The 16,318-nt window shown below is 43.0% G+C and overlaps 1 protein-coding gene across 3 annotated transcripts in view; it reads right to left on the bottom strand.

The window, feature by feature from the left end:
- ACSL4 (acyl-CoA synthetase long chain family member 4) overlaps positions 1-16,044 on the bottom strand; it is a 35,961-nt gene extending 19,917 nt beyond the window's left edge. For all 3 annotated transcript variants that reach the window (XM_074551536.1, XM_074551537.1, XM_074551538.1), the window contains exon 1: positions 15,896-16,044. The gene's annotated coding sequence lies outside the window, so the exon portion shown is untranslated. The remainder of the gene's footprint in view (positions 1-15,895) is intronic.
- Positions 16,045-16,318: the final 274 nt, after the last annotated feature.

Here is a 16,318-nt window from a genome sequence, read left to right as displayed (position 1 = left end):
TTTGTAACTGGAAAAGTGGTTTTACACTAAAAAAAAAAAAAAAAAAATTGAGTTGACCTAAGTATGTGGGTGTTCAGTTAGTCAGCTTTTGGAAAGGAACTTAGTTCGTATTTAGTCGTCCTGAATTTGTTCTGGTACAGGACAGAACAAGGCTGGGATTTCAAAAAGAGATGACACAAAATGAGATTACTCCAAGGGTAAGAAATTCCACATAGCAAGGAAGATGCATCACAATAAACAAATGAGTGCATAGTGTCAGGCTTCCTACAAGTTTTGATTTTCCAGATTTATACCTAACACACACAAGAATGAGAGAACATTTCCACAGCTGAGAAGACTGTGACGAAATTGCAGTAAGAGTTAGTAGAATCTGGTGGCTAATTACAGCTTAGTTGGGGTTACAAAGATTGAAGGAAAAGAAACTGAAGGAAATGATTCAGTTTTTACATCATGTCGGTGCTTTTATAAAAACAAACTCCAGCAATATTAATGCAAGTTACTCATAGGAAAAAAAGTTCATTTTTCTTTCTTTCTCACAGGCAGATTTCTACCTATCTTCCTCTTTCACATTTGGTACATCACAAATGGCAGTGAAAATCCAGAGAAAGCCTAACCAAACCTAACCACTTTTCAGAAGTACTTCTGTGCTCTGGCAATGCAAGAAGAGCTCAAAGCCTGAGATTTTGAGAGCTCTCACTATGCCTGTACAGTGTAAATACTGCTACCTATGTCCCAACAAACAGGGAGAGGGGAAATCAGTTGTAGTGGATCCTGATACAAGTTTAAATATATACATTCTACTTGAAATAGCAAAATCACAAATAGCCTTAGGAAACTGTGTTTCTCTTACTGCTGTTTAAAAAATACTGCTGCTTAATACAATATTTTACTCAGCTAATAGCAAAGGTAATATTTTGGAGAGAAAAGGGAAAATATTACTGTTGTCCTTTATGTTCATTGCTTCTGCTTACTACCTCAGAACATATATGCATTTAAAGCCAATCGGAAAAAAAAATCCTTTTCTAAGTGTCAAACATCTATTTCTGCAACAAGTACTGTAGTGCAAGCCAGCCCAGCCACACTGAGCCAGTAGTTCTCAATTAGCTAAGAGCTGGGTGTGAAACCTCTCTCCTAATTTGTAACATGAGTGCAAGCAAATATTTGGTGAAAGGGTAAGAGCTGTTTGTATGCCCCAAAGGCAGAAAACTAAAGGCCACGGCAAGATTTCACAACTGAAAAGTGTCCACTGAGCCTACCCAGAACCGGGAAAGCACCTCCTGACCCACCTGTTCTTTGTTTCCAGCTCCAGCAAAGCTGCCCCGAGTAGCTGAAGCTCCCCCTGCAGCACCGCCTCTCCTGCAGGCAGTGCCCAGCCTGAGCTCTGCTCTGTGCAGCCCACGCTGAGTCACAGAACCACACAACCATAGGATGTTCAGGGGTAGGAATGGACCTCAAAGCTCATTTTGTTCTATTCCCCTGCCCTGGGCAGGGACACCTTCCACCAGAACAGGTTGCTCAGGGCCCCATCCAGCCTGGCCTTGAATAAGTCCAAGGATGGGGCATCCACAGCCTCTCTAGGCAGCCTGTCCAGTGCCTCACCACCTCCCTATAAAGAATTTCCTCCTATTACCTAACCTAAGTTTTCCCTCTTTCAGTTTGCACCCATTTTCCCTTTTCCTGTCACCACAGTTCCCACAACAAGGCCCCTCGGGCTCCCCTGAAGGCCCCTTCAGGTACCAGGAGGGGCTGTGAGGTCTCTCCCAGTGAGCAGCCCCAGCTCTCTGGGGCTGTCCCCACAAGGCCGCAGCTCCAGCCCTCTCAGCAGCACCACGGCCTCCTCTGGACTTGCTCCCACAGCTCCAAATCCTCCCCAGGCTGCACAGCCCATACCTGTGTGCCACAGTCCAGGCTGGGCCTCACCAGGGCAGGGCAGAAAATCACCAGATCAATCTGAGTTCCACTCAGCACTGTGAATGCACTCACTGTCACTGATGACAAACACAGCTGTTTCAGTATCTTTTTTTGTGCTAAGGGAACTGAGAGACATCTTTCTGTTTCACTGGCATTTTAGTTAATGACTAGGCTACAAACTGGTAGTTTGGACAGAGGGTATTCCAGAAGAAGATGGAAAAGGAGAAAATAAGCAACTGAAAAATACTGTTATTACCAGCATCTAAAAAATATACTTGGACTAAAGGGAAAAAATACAAAGAAAATACATATTCAATAGTAATAAAGTATTTCAGTCTAATCCCTCAATATATACCCCTGTCTCATCAGGCATTATGACAAATGTTACTCTGCTGTTCCAACAGCAAAGATAAATGTACTGTTTCCACCCAACTTTTTTAAACAAGGACACGAAAAGACAAACAGTACAAGCAAGGACAAATTTCAGAGGACATGTGGCCACAGAAGACTTCAGCAAAAGCTCTGTAAACAGCCAAAGAAGAACTGATAATCCTCCCTCCCACACACAGTAAATATACAATGGACAGACTGGCTAGGCCTGTGTTTAGCTACACAAGCATTTAGCAGTGGAAAGGCTGTGACTTGCATGGCTCTGATGATCCAACAAGTGAGATTTAAGTTATCATCATCTTCTATTTTCCAGTTCTTTCTCAGTAGCAAACTACTTCACAAAAAGAGAGTGTAGATCAAATCAATTTGAGACTTATACATTTAATGCCCTATTTGCCCTGCATTTTCAGGGCACAATGAAACTCAATAACTGATGTACAGTTGGTGCCTATATAACTTAGGTCAGAGTTACAAGGTGCTTATATAGCTTGAGTTATAAGATATCAATATAACCTGTTATCAATACAAGCTAAATCATGACTTTTTATATATCTGTATAACCTGAATCCTAACTTTTATAGCTATGTAACCTGATATAATGTATACCTACATAACCTGAAAAAATTATCAATGTAATGGCTGACTAGTATATACTACACTATAACTAGTACATACTATACTGTAACTAGTATATGGTTAACTAGCTGCTTAATGCTGAATAGATGAAAAAGAAGAAAAAACTCACCAGGTGGATAGCTTTAGAGATAGGTAGGTATAGCACTAATGACAAATTGGCAAATGTAAAGCAAATTGGCCACAAAACAAAGAATTTAGACCAGACACACAGAGGAACACCATAATTGTGCATGCTCCAAAGACAAAGTTGAAAAGCTCAGATGCAAAGACGACTTTGGAAGCCTTCATCAAAGATCTCCCACAACCCCCAAAGTGGGGAGGCACAAGTGCAAAAGAACTGTCTAATAACCATGAGCTCACCCCATGTAAATTAGTTCTGGTGTGTATGTGATGGTGTTGCAGCGACACTGAGCCACACTGACTCCATAAATGCACCACAGCACTTGACAAAGGTGGGTGAGTTAGGAGGAGAAATCGCCCTCACTCAGCACTGCAATAAACACAAACCTGCTCTATAGACACTGCTCTGTGGGGGTTTACTTCCAGCCCATCTTTTGGGCATCACAGTGTTTTACAGTTCTCAAAGCCAGATTAATATTCCTGTTTCTGCCATATTACTGGATACTGCAGATAAAAGTTATATTCATATTTCCTAACTAATCTTTTGCTTCTAATTGCTAGGTGCATCCCTGGGCCTGGTGACATTCTTTTATCTATTTTCAGATATTGTCAGCACCAGAAACATAAGCATTGACAAATGCTTTATTTAAGAATTCTTAGATTCACTGTTCAAGAATTAGGGTACTCATCTCCCCCTCTTATGCTTCCAATGATCATTTCAATGACAGCCTTTGACAATGTAAGGAAATTAGGGTGCCATGTGCTTTTTGTTTTGCAAATAAAGATGGAGAAAATAATCTCCCTAGGTAAGTGTTTTTCAGAATTTGATCCACAGAAAATGTACTTATGCTTGTCCAAGTTCTAAATATAACTCTCCATTCCTCCTGGGAGCCTGACTGGCTCTTCAGCTTTCATTTTGGCAAGAAATGCTGCCATTGATCTTACATTTACCCTCCTTGCTTTTCAGAAACTCCATCATCTCTCATCATTCACATTAGGGTGTTTTCTTCTCAGACAGGGGTCATAATTTAGGTAGTGAAATTAATTGCATACTCAAAAAAGGAAGAGGGGAGAGTAAATGCTCCTTCTTGTGTACTGCACCAGTAGTCTTTTGTCTACCAAGAAGTGTACTGTAGGCTGGGAGAGATTTTTCTAAGGTTTGTATGGGTTTTCCAAAATTCTGTAGGGACAGTCAACAAGAAGAGCACTAGAGCTGGAAAATACACCTTCCTTTTTCTCTTAGGAGCTCCCATTCAAATGCAAATTCCTCCCTTGTTTGACTAAGCTGAAAAGCTAATTTTTATTTAGTTTTCTTATTTGCATTTTGAAGAAATTCTCTCCTTGCAGACATTCTGATATACAGATGACTGGGTGTGCACTTAAAAAATACAAGTTTAAGAAAGTTGCCCCCACCCATGGTCATTTGAGATGGAAGCTCCTGAGATTTCAAGCATGAGTCATCTCTATTTCTCATTTTCATTGTGTAATACAAATGCTTTGAGGGTCAATAAACAGTAGGAGCCTTGGGAGCAAGCACAGTTTAATCTTTTGAACAGATTCACAGTATCTTCCAGTGAAAAAGTGATGATGTTTTTTGCATGTTTAAGGAACTGCATTTTATTGTAGTGTTAATGCAAAACTGAAGCACAGTCTATTGCTTGGTTCGTGTTGAACCTACCCCATTCGTTTCTAGGCAAACACACCTAGATTAATTTCTAAGTATTCATCATCTCTGGATCCACACATGGAATTCCCAAGTTGTAACTTTTCAAAGACAGGACTACATACTGCAACTTTTTGCTGAACTGACTTTAAACTTTTTGTGAGTGAACTTGCCTTCTGCTACCTTCATGTGCTTTATGGTAGGCCAAGATACCTTTAGGGTACATTTCTGTTAATAATGTTATTTGGCATTTTCTGCCAAGGAAGGCAATTTTACTGCTGCACTGTTTCATAACAGTTCTTTGATTTTTATCTGCACTTCAAAGAGGAAGTGAGGTGACCAAACAAATCTCATTGCAAATTACATTTTCCCCTACAAGGCAAAGTGCACATTCAAGTTTTTAGATTTAGCTCTAAACAATATTTTGTTCAAAAGTACTCTGAACATAATCATTCGTACTAATGAGAACACAGCAGAAACTAGCACAATTCTTCAAGATGCCTTAAAAAAAATGCAGGGAAAAAATACCTCTGAAACAGTTTTAAAAACCAAAGTTTTAAACTTTACCACCCCCCAACAAATGTGCATTGCACTTCTTATTCACAGACAAGAAAGAGTTTAAGGTGTATGGTTGCAAAGGCAGAAGCATTTGATGTTCTCAGCCCAAAATATCCAAGTGCCATTTGCAAAGCAGCAGAGGAGCACACACTGCAGCCTGAGCTGGAGCTGCCTCTGCTCACTGAGCTGTGTAACCACATCTCCATGGCCATACCCATGCCCACGTCCCACCCCTCAGTAAAAAACACACCAGCACAGGACAGCTGGGTGCTAGCACAGCCACAGAGCTTCCTGAAAGAAAACTTGTTCAGATCCTGACAGTCCAAAAGATAAAGTGTGTGTGACTATTTGCAGCAAAGCACATGCCTTTGATGCCATGACTTTTGTTATTTATTTAGCTATCTGGGTAATTTTGAGTTTGAATAAAGCAGCAGTCACAGTAGCAACTGCAGAAGAAAAAAAATGTGCAGCACTAGACTAAACAGACAGTAAAGTGGTCTCAGACAAATTCTGAAGGAAGTTTCAAGAGGAAACTGACCATTCTTTCAACTTATTTTTAGGAACTTTTTGTTCTGAAAAAGGGACAGAAAAATCCTTACCATGACACAGTGTATCACAACAACAATTCATAGTTTAGTAATAAAAAACAATTAATAATCTAGTTTATTAACAAATGCAGTGATATTCAAAAAACTAACACTATCAGAAAATGTTTCTAATTCAACTTAAAAATACACAGTCCCCATTTCAAGTCTATCAGATTGATCCTTACAGTGATGGGAGGACAAAGTTCCCTGTTGAAGTTTTAAGTAAGGGTTATTTAAGGACCATTCTAGTTATTGTCAACTATTGTCTAGTTATTGTTATTTTGCTGCTCACTAGCAGACACAATTCACTTTACCTTGAACAGAACTGCAAATTGAATGTATCTGGGTAAGCTGGTTGATAAACTCACAAAAAATCTAGAAAAGAAAAACATAAAATAGTGAAATTTCTAGGCCCTCTTAAGTTACAAACACATCTGAACAGACTCAACCCAAACCTTTCCTGGCTTGGTAACAGAGCTTTGTCAGGTGCTGGTTGTCAGTGCCATTTGTACAAACACCACCTGCTCCTTGAAACATGGAACAGGGGGTATGTCAGGGCATTAGAAACCATTAGAAACTCATTACATTCTCATGTTTAATTTTCACCTCAGTTTTATGTTCTGAGCACCTTCAGGAGTTTGAATGATGTACCATGCTGCCTAAAGCACGCCAGACAAAGAGTTCTCATGTGTACTCAGGATGGTTAAATCTGGCATCAGACTGCTTTCAACAGCCTCAACAGTAAAGCTTAGGCAACCCACCAGTCAAAGCTTACCTTTCTGAAAGATAAATTACCTAATGCTACCCAAGTTACAAATGCAAATCTCATTTCAGCTAACCAGGAGAACTAAAAGCTAAGAGGTAATATGTAAAAAATGTCTCAAACTATTTGTACTATCTGAGGAACACCAATGGATCTACTTAGAGAAACAGACAAGAGAAACCTTTGCCACCATTGCCTTTCAGGGAATAACACATCCTCCCACCTTTTAAACCCCATCTGGACACAGACCATAACCCAGAAAGGTGGGAAAACATCTGGTGTGGTAATATGATCAGGACAGAGTCTTACACAGCACAGTGAGAAATAAATGTATGTGGTAATCATTCATCAAACCACACCTCTGAGCATGCAAATAACCTGAACTCATTCAGGGCTACAATGAGGGTTTTTTCCTGCAGTTATGTCAGCCAGAAACTGCCAGGTGTTTATCATCTCTCCTCCTAGTTGAGTTCATGGAGCTGTAAAACTTTCTGCACAGGTACTGTTATTGAAAGTCATGCAAGAACAGCAGGCCTGAAAGAGCCAGATGGAGAACTGGCAATCCCAGAATGGCAAAATGCAGCACTCCTACAAGGAGAATGCTCTGCAGAGTTTTCTAAGGCATAACCTTGCTCTGAGTCCTATTCCAGTCCCCACTGTCTCACCCTGCTTTTCACTCAAGCAAGCTGAGTTTCACTTTCTAGCTGTTCCTCTTGCCTGTGGCAATGCATTTCATAAGGAAAGCACTTTTGACTAAGTTGCTCAAACAGAGGAGCTCATAAAAATGCAGAAGTATTTGCATGCTTATAAAATAAACAGATAATCCATTTTCATAATGAAAATCAAATGCATCTATCAAACAAAGGCACAAAACCAAGGCCATCAAGTTCAGTATTCATTTACCCTGTATAAATACACAGTATGAATCAGCAGTACATACAGCTGCCTTCATGGAAAGTAACGTGCAGAATGACAAACTAATGAGTTACCATGAGCAGATAGAAACTACTCTGTCCTTCCTACTTCTACATCTGGTGCACAAAGACCACAGGCACCACCAACCAAGATCTCATCCCTCTTTTTAATTTTTTTTTAATATTTTTGTGTCACTTTGCTCTTAGTTGACATTACCACTAATGTGGCTTACTCTTCTACATAACTATAGAAAATACTGTTTGTAAAACTAAACTTTCAGCAGCAGCCAGAGTGAGACTGCTGGCTGCAGCCTTTGCAAGCTTAGTGCACCCATGGAAGTGAACTAGAGGGGAAAAAAGACAACCAGAAGCTCTACCATGATACATAATCCACTTTTATCTTTACTGAAAGCCAAAAAAACCCCAACCCAAGCCCAACCCCCCCATACCTAGCCACGTTAAAAAAATTTATTGCAGATTCATTTTATACACTCCAAAACACCTTAACAGGCATAATTTTTGTTTTGCCTGTGGAAGGTCAGGAGTTAGTAATTTTCCTAATCCAGAGTGACTGAGTGGTAGCTGGCTGCCAAGCTGGCAGCTTAAGCTATGAGAGCAATGCCCTCATTCACAAATTTTTGGGATTTTGCTGTGAGCCATTCAGCATGCTGTGATCCACTGTGTCCAGCTCCTCAGACTGAACTGGCATATTTGAAATAGTGATATTTCATAGGCTGCTCAGCTCCTCTAGCTACCAAAACAAATGGGAGAATGACTCAATGTGTATTCTACTTATCATGTGCTCTAGATAAACTGAATTTAATTTGATCTTTTCCAGAACTATTGCATGTATGCTGCTGGGGAGGAAACAACAAAGTACCCAATGGATCACTTAGACAAGGTGAAGTGTTTCAGTAAATCCAACCAGTTATATCAATTTGCCTTTTTTTTTCAGACAGACACTTGCACCCTCTTACTAGCCAGGACAACACAGACTCCTTGTGCTCTTACCAGCTTCCTTCAGCCCCACCTACTCAACAGGACAGTGGTGTCAGTGCACATTTAAATGTGCAAAGACTCATTCTGCTGCATGTGCTACCTGCCATAATCATGTGCAATAAAATGATGAACTACAACACAGGGTGAAATTAGAGCAAACACTTTGTAGTACCTGCCCAACTTGATAGTAGTGAGTGCTCTTTGTATTTCACTGCTTTTGAGGAACTGACAGTAATCATTATTTACAATCTTCTGTTTCTCTAACTACATCCTTCTTAGTGTACTTTTTGGTTCAAGTGCACAGAAACAGACCTAATAAATAAATTACTGTTTTGTAAATTGTAAAATCTACAATCAAGACTTGTTGCCAGATAAGCAATCACTATATGAAAACAAAATGTATTTGAGAAAGTTCTTATTTTAGCAAACACTGTGGTATAGGAGGCTTGTAATGGAGCTGAGAAAGTTTGATGTAGAAGGGGCAACTCACCTGCTCAATCTCCAAAAAGACATCACACCTTCAGCTTTAAAGACCAGCAGGAGATTTGATTTTTTCAAGCTAATCAGTACATTTTCCCCTGAACCACAAAGGACAGCTCTTATGTTATGGCAGAGTACCTCCTACAAAAAATTCAAGCACAGGAATCAACTGGTGTGCCCAGTGGTGCTGTGGAGAACACAGAGATGGGGGAATGAAGGGCACCAGGCTCCCCCAGAGCCCACAGCAGGCTCGTGGTGAGAGCTGCTGCACAGTTTGCAGCTGGGCGCCTTCAGGTGCCACAGCAGGACATGGACAGGCTGAAAAACAATCACAGGAAAAGCTAAAAGTCAGAAACACTGCTGTACTGATGTCTGTAAAAGCCTCTGTGCAACTGAGGGACAGTGAGAATTCACCTGCATGAGGAGACTGTTAAAGCAAATTTAACACAAGTGTTAGGGCTGCTCTTACCGTGGTACATGACAAAGATTTTCTGGCAGCTTTAAAAGAAGTGCCTTAGGGCACACAGGTGCTCTGAAGAAATCAGTTATTTGCTTTATATTTCTTTTCCCAGTACCTGAAGTGGGAAATACCAAATAAATACGCTTATAAACTACCAACAGAGAAGAGGATTTTCTCTTTGTGGTATTACACGTTCAGTATTATAACTTTTTCAGTTCCTCTCTATGCCAATGTTTGTTTTTTTTCAGTGAGCAGGACTTCTGCATTTAAGGCCCTTAAAAAAGCTCAGGGGTGACTTACCAAGAAGGGCAGTTACACAGCTATTTTAGGGGCTACTCTGCCAATGAGCTGAGTAGGTGGATACAAGGGATGTATAAATTACAGCAGTGCCAAGGTGAGCAGAGACACAGCTGAAAACAAAACTATTTGGGGATGGGAGGAAATACTTCAGGAAATAAGCAGCAGCATGAGGATTCTCTGACTTTTTTTGAGGATGTTTGAAGGTCAAAAATTTCAGCACAGAAATGAGTGTGTTCAAGCTCTCAGTCCCCAATAAGCCCAACCCCAGGGAAGTCAAACCACACGTGGGTGTGTAGTGGGCACTGCTGACAGCACCAGAGCCCAGTCCTGCAGCCCAGCACACTCAGACTGCCATGCAGCAGGCACAGAGAACCTTAGCAAAGGCACTGCTGGCACTCCAGTCACTCCTCTGAAGTTACACAGCAAACACCCCAACCAGCAGCTGTATAAACTGGATACTGAACCGCTGAAACTGAGCCACTGCATGTGCAGAGGAAAATCTCAGTGAAGGTGGGGTGCAGGATGCACTTCTTGTAGCTCATAATGTGCCAAAAACTATTTTAAAAAGCACCATCCTTTCATGCTACTTCAGTCTGCTCCTCTGTCTCCTAGAATATGTCATACTTACTAAGCATAATTTAAATGAAAATGTTGTGCAGCTGGGTGAAGCACATTGCCAAGTGGAACAAAGATCAGAGATTGTACTAATACTACCTTCCCTTTAAAATAGGTTGCAGTGTCTTGTAATATAGCTAAAAAAAAAAACCAACCAAACAAAAACCAGGTCTGCTGTACAAATCTAAGAGCACTTTTGCCAAACATAACCATTAGCTTAATGTCAAAACTTTTACATGTTGGCCCAGCTCATACTACAACAAAGGAATGGGATAGAGTAAATATGTCATTAACATATATTTTAAAAATAAAGCATTTATTTATTATAAGTTTTTTTTTTTTTCCTACCTTAAAACAAGCATTTCTGTAACTGCCTGGGTATTGCTCACTTACAATCTTATTTTTTGCAGTAAGGAGAGTTAGAACAGAACACCACCTCAGTGTTATTAAAATGGTAATTTAAACATCTCTTAATTAGTACAAGCTGTAAGAGAACAAGTACTGGGATGTAATGTGCTATTTTAAATCTGTCCTTGCAATGTTAACTTGTTTCTAATGTCACAGTTTTTCAAGCACACCTAGATTATTTTTAAAATTGATACACATATTAATATTCTAACTGCCAGTAAACATCTATGCTATAAAACATTAGGGTTTGGAAATAAGGGCACTTTCTCTGTACACTAACAAAAGTGATGAGCAAAACTCTTGCAATGAGCTGCAGTATCATTACAGCTTCAAGTAAAACAGGTATGGATACAGGTCTTCTGCTCTGAGTTTTGACTTTTAAAGCTGTCATTGCCAGATCAATGAGTTTACAATAAGGCCTTTAAAAGAAATAAAAACTCGTAAACCTAAAAGGAAAGTTACAAGTATGTTTTTAAAATAAGATGCCCTACTGATGAAGCAGCAATGCACTATAGGGAATCAATAGTCACATCAATATACACAGAAGGAAATCCTGCAAATCCCAGTACATTTGTTTTTGTCCTCAAGAAACAACAATGGTATTCAAGTATAACAGATTTAAGAGTCTCGGATTTAAAGTGATAACCAGGGTTCCACCTTGGATCACTTTAAATCCGAGACTCTTAATTCTGTGATAATTGGTAGATCACTTTATCTCTACCTTGGAGATAAAGATATCTCACCTTGAAACCTGGTGAACTCCCAGATGTACAACAGCCCTTGATTTAGTATTAACTGTACTATAAAAGCCATGCAAAAATATATTTTTTTAAAAATAATTTCTCAGTATCTAGGATTCCTTAAAACCACTTTACTGAGGTGAAAAGTACCCCTTGATTTCAGGGGCAAGTCCAAGTGCTTAGCTCTATCTGAATCAAAAAAAAAAAAAAAAGGGAAAACAATTCCTCACATCCTTCACATTACACAGCTGTTACTCCAAATGTAAAGCAAATAAACTGCACAGTGACTTTCTGAAGCAGCAGCATCTGCTCTGACCTCACATCCATCCTAAGCAACTCATGCACTCAAACTTTAAAATTCATCCATTATACAAACTGACAATCTGGCAACATATTGGCTGAAGGAAAACACTTCCCACTCCTCCCAGTCCCATGCCCACAGTCATCTTTCCTTGCTTGTTCTGCTCCTCCATTGCCCAACACTGCCTGTGCTATTTATTTCCTTACTAAGAATTTGTTCAATGTGCCTTTGAGTTTTCTGCTATATTTGGGATCATCAAAAATAACTCCCCAGACAATTGTACCATCAGGCCTCACACCCACACACTCCTTGTAACAAAGCTCTGCAGGCTCAAGGGCATTGCCAGGGCTGGGGCGTCCACAGGGCTGTGCCAGCCTCTCACCATCCTCAAGTTAAAAAGAAGTTGATGGCAGCCCCAGGTCAGTCCTGACCCAGAAGCTGCTCTGGGCTGTGGCAGCACAGCTCAGCAGCAGCACAGGAACCTGCACAGGACACAGGCTCCCTATCTAGGGCAACAACAACAGCACCAAGAATTTCCACCCCCACCACTCATTCCTAACCTCTGTCTCACACACTTGGTCAGGTAAATAATGTTATGAACACCTGGCACACAATGGAAGCTGTATCTTGATTAGGAGTGCACTTCATAGGCAGTGCTAGGCAGGAACTGATAGCCCTGATAAGATATGGGCAGGCACAGCAGTGCTGTAGTTTATTTACCTTCTGCCCAACCATTTCTGTTGGTACCAGTGCAGATCTCACTAGGTGCTTTCTGCAGAGAAGGAAACTGAAACCACAGCTCCTAGGCAAAGCTGGCCACTGGCCAAATCTTTTTCCAAACAGCATCTTTTAGGTCATGTCCATATAAAACCAGCAAAACCAACTCACTGCTCCAGCACTAAGGCAAGGTGCTCCCATGCACAGAGCAGTCTGACAAAGGGCCTTGGTGCTGTCAGGCTCCACAGGTGTAGGAGAAACCTGTCCCACCACCTGAGTGTGTGCCTGACCTTCAGTGCCACACAGCTCACCCCGAGAGAGCAGCCACAGAAGGAACAACCAGCACTGCACTCAGTTTGCTTGCATGCGCCTACCTACAGAGTTCAACATTCAGAAGAAACAGAGCTTCTAGGAGTGTCAGCAGATTATAGGCAATCCTAACTTCCCTCCACCACACTCAACCAAAAAACCGATAATAATCCCTATCCACTGTAAACATAGCTCTGCCAGCAGAGGAGAAAAACTTTCTTACACCCTCCCTTCCATAGAGCTAGTCCATTCCAAATGCAAATGTGAAGGGCAGTAATCCCAGTTACAGGAGGAGAGCAGGAGACTGGAACAACGATGAACACCAAAGCAGTCACTCTGCAGCTGCCCCAGAAGGCAGTAAAATTAAACAGTGTGGACAACTTTTGAGATAAGCCTTCCACAAAAAAGGCTGAAGACATTGCACCATCTAAATAACAATCCAATCCATGAACAAACAGAAAGAAACCATAAATTCTATTTCTCAGGAGATTGTTTTCCTCCTTCCATTCAACTTCCTTCTCTCTTGCAAAAACAAATGTCCTGGAGCACAGTAACCACATGCTTATTTGAGTATAGTATGAAATTTCCCTTAATCATTAACTCCAACTCTTTTTTAGTTTAAGCAATGCCTTACCCAGAGGGTTCTTATAAAACAGCACCCATTCATTTCTCACGTTAACTATCTAACTCTATTTATCATTAACTTCAATATATTTTGCATGTTTACTTGGCTCAGGCTACTGTTTGGTATTTAATTTGAGTACTAACTTCATTTACAACAGTGTAATAGGCTGCATCTATTTTACTAGATAGATATCATAACATCACCTGGCACATAACTGTATGCAAAGCCTTGCCTTAGTAGTTTGTTAGGTAATGGTTTCTCTATTTTTATAAAAGAGCTGAAGCATTACCCTTGCATGAGGAGAAGGTGTCATATGCTGAACTCTGTTAATTTATTATGCTGAAAGTTTATAGCTGCTGCTGTTGGATTATTCAATAGCAGTCAGTGGGCAGCACCACCACTGGCAGTGCATGTTCCAGAGGGCATTAAAGGTAACACACGAGCTAACTGTGCATGAGATGCAAACACCTAAATAATGAACACCTCCTGAAACCCCCTCACCACAGCAGGGTCTGGGGGAAAATCGTCTGTTTCAAGTTTATACAATTCTATAATTTAAGACAACAATGAAAGGGGAACTGATAAATACAAAGAACTGAGAGCTATGTTAAATATGCATGAAATAGTTTCCAAAATAACTTTTATGAGGAAATATTTAAGGCTTCTGTAGAATTGTATTAAAAGTCAAACTTTGTATCCATGCACAAAGAGCATGTAAGAGAAGAAGTAAAAATGAAATCTGAAAATGACAGGTTTCATTTTAATGAAATGTCAGAGACTGCAGAACTTTGCTACTTGTCTTGTGATTGGGTGAGAAGACTGAAGACATGAAAATCTTAAACATAGAAAATCCATGTCTTCAGTCATTGCAGTTAGTCTGAGTTGACAAATTCCAAAGATTTAAAAAGCAGGACTTACAGAAAAAAACATCGTATGTTTCTAAGGTCTATCTGCCGCTTTATTTGCTCATTTTTGGCCTTGAAATTGGCAAGGCTACAACTGCAAGTTTGTCTATAAGAATATGATGTGTGTTGTCATTTACTATTATTTTCTGCAACAAACCAAGATGCAAAGAGGACCAACAGAGGATGCAAGCAAGGACCAACATTCTCCTTAACCTGACAATCATCTTTTACCATCATCAGGGACTTCAACTGCCCATTTACTTTCTATAAAACATTCCTCAACACCTCTCTGTAAAAAAAGCTCTCTGTAATCCTCCATCTATATTTACTGAACATCCTCACTGAAACGATTTGTACTATCACTCCTTTTTTTCCTAACAGAAATGTTTCATATTTCATTTTTCTCCAAATATTATGTGTTATAAAGGTTTATGCTACAATTATTTCATTAAGGGACTGGGCAAACAGCAGCACTGGATCGCGAGAGGTCTGTGCAGCCAGGGCAGCCAGGTACTGCACATGCACTTGCTTTTCGAATAAGTTTCAGAAATCCACAACGGGGATGCTCTAGAACACCAAAAAGCAAATATAAAATATTCAGCCAGTTTCTTGCTTTCCTTGAACAGGTGTTTAGTGACGTGGAGCAGAGAAGCCTGCGCTGGGCGGTGAATCACCTCTCCTCATCAGCATCAGCCCATCTCCCGAGCCCAGCCTCCTCCCCTGCATCCAGGCGGGGGCGGGGGGCTCCAGGGGCCGGGGGGCTCCGGGGGAGCCAGAGCTCGGCCGAAGCACCGGGCAGGGCCCAGGGATTGGCCGGGGATGAGCTCGGGCCCGGCGCGGAGCCGGGAAGGGGCGGGCGGGGGGTCCGGCTGCCGGCGGGAGCGACGGCGCTCGGCCCCGCGGGCTGCGGGCGTGACGGGGAGCGGCGGGATGCGCCAGAGCTGCCCCGGAGCTGCGGAAAAGACCCGGAGAGAAGCCGCGGGCCGGGCAGTGCTGAGGCATGCAGGGGCGCTTCCCCCCGGCTTCACGGAGGGCCGCCCGCCCGACCCCCTTCGGCACTTCCAGGAGGCCTTTCCGCGCCGCCACCTGCTCCGGTCAGCGCCCGAGGCTGCTCCTGCCCGCCCGCAGCGGAGACCCGAGCCCCAGTGCATTCTCTAGGCCCGGCCCCCCGAGCCCCGGCGCATCCTCTGCTCCCGGCCCCCCGAGCCACGGCCGTGGGGACGGATCTGACCCCGGGTAACCCCGCTCCTTCCCCGGCTGACCCGGCCGCCTCCGCCCGAGGGAGCCCCGCGGGCCCCGGGGCCGGGGACAGCGCCAGCCCCGCAGCCCCTCTTCGTGAGCGGGGCGACCCTCCCGCCCCTCGCCGCTCCCCAGATGCTGCCGAATGGCAGCAAGGAAGGTAACCAGCTCTGCCTCGTCCCATCTCACCCCACTGTCTTCCATTCCATCCCATCCCATCCCATCCCATCCCCGCTGCGCAGAGTCCTCACTCACCGTGCCCAGCCCCGGCGTTGCCGGCGGAGATCACAGCGCTACCGGTGGCAGTACCGGCTGCTAAAATGGCTGAGGGCGCGGGGGAGGAGCGAGCCCCGCGCCGCCGCCGCCAAGGCCGCCCAGTCCTCCCTCCCTCCCCTCGCCACCGTGACGCGCTGGGGAAGGGGCGGAGGCGGCCGCGGACCCGAGCCCGGGGACGCGGTCAGTGCTGCCGCCGCGTCCCGAGGTGACCCCGGGATTCGCAGGCTCGTGAGGAGGTGACACGGGACCCCGGGCTTCGGGCAGAGCTCGGTTAGCGCGGCCCTTGCGCGGGGCTTGTCGCAGGCCGCGGGGCAGGCCGAGCATCGGGCACACGGCAAAAGGCACTGCCGAACCCCAGCCCCGACCCCCGGGCAGGCTCCCGCTGCAAGCAGCAAGGCCGCC

Source organism: Zonotrichia albicollis, chromosome 14 (assembly GCF_047830755.1).
Source record: "Zonotrichia albicollis isolate bZonAlb1 chromosome 14, bZonAlb1.hap1, whole genome shotgun sequence".
NCBI lineage: Eukaryota > Metazoa > Chordata > Aves > Passeriformes > Passerellidae > Zonotrichia > Zonotrichia albicollis.
The sequence above is the reverse complement of the archived record's forward strand: the minus strand, read 5'-3'. Positions and strand labels throughout refer to the sequence as shown.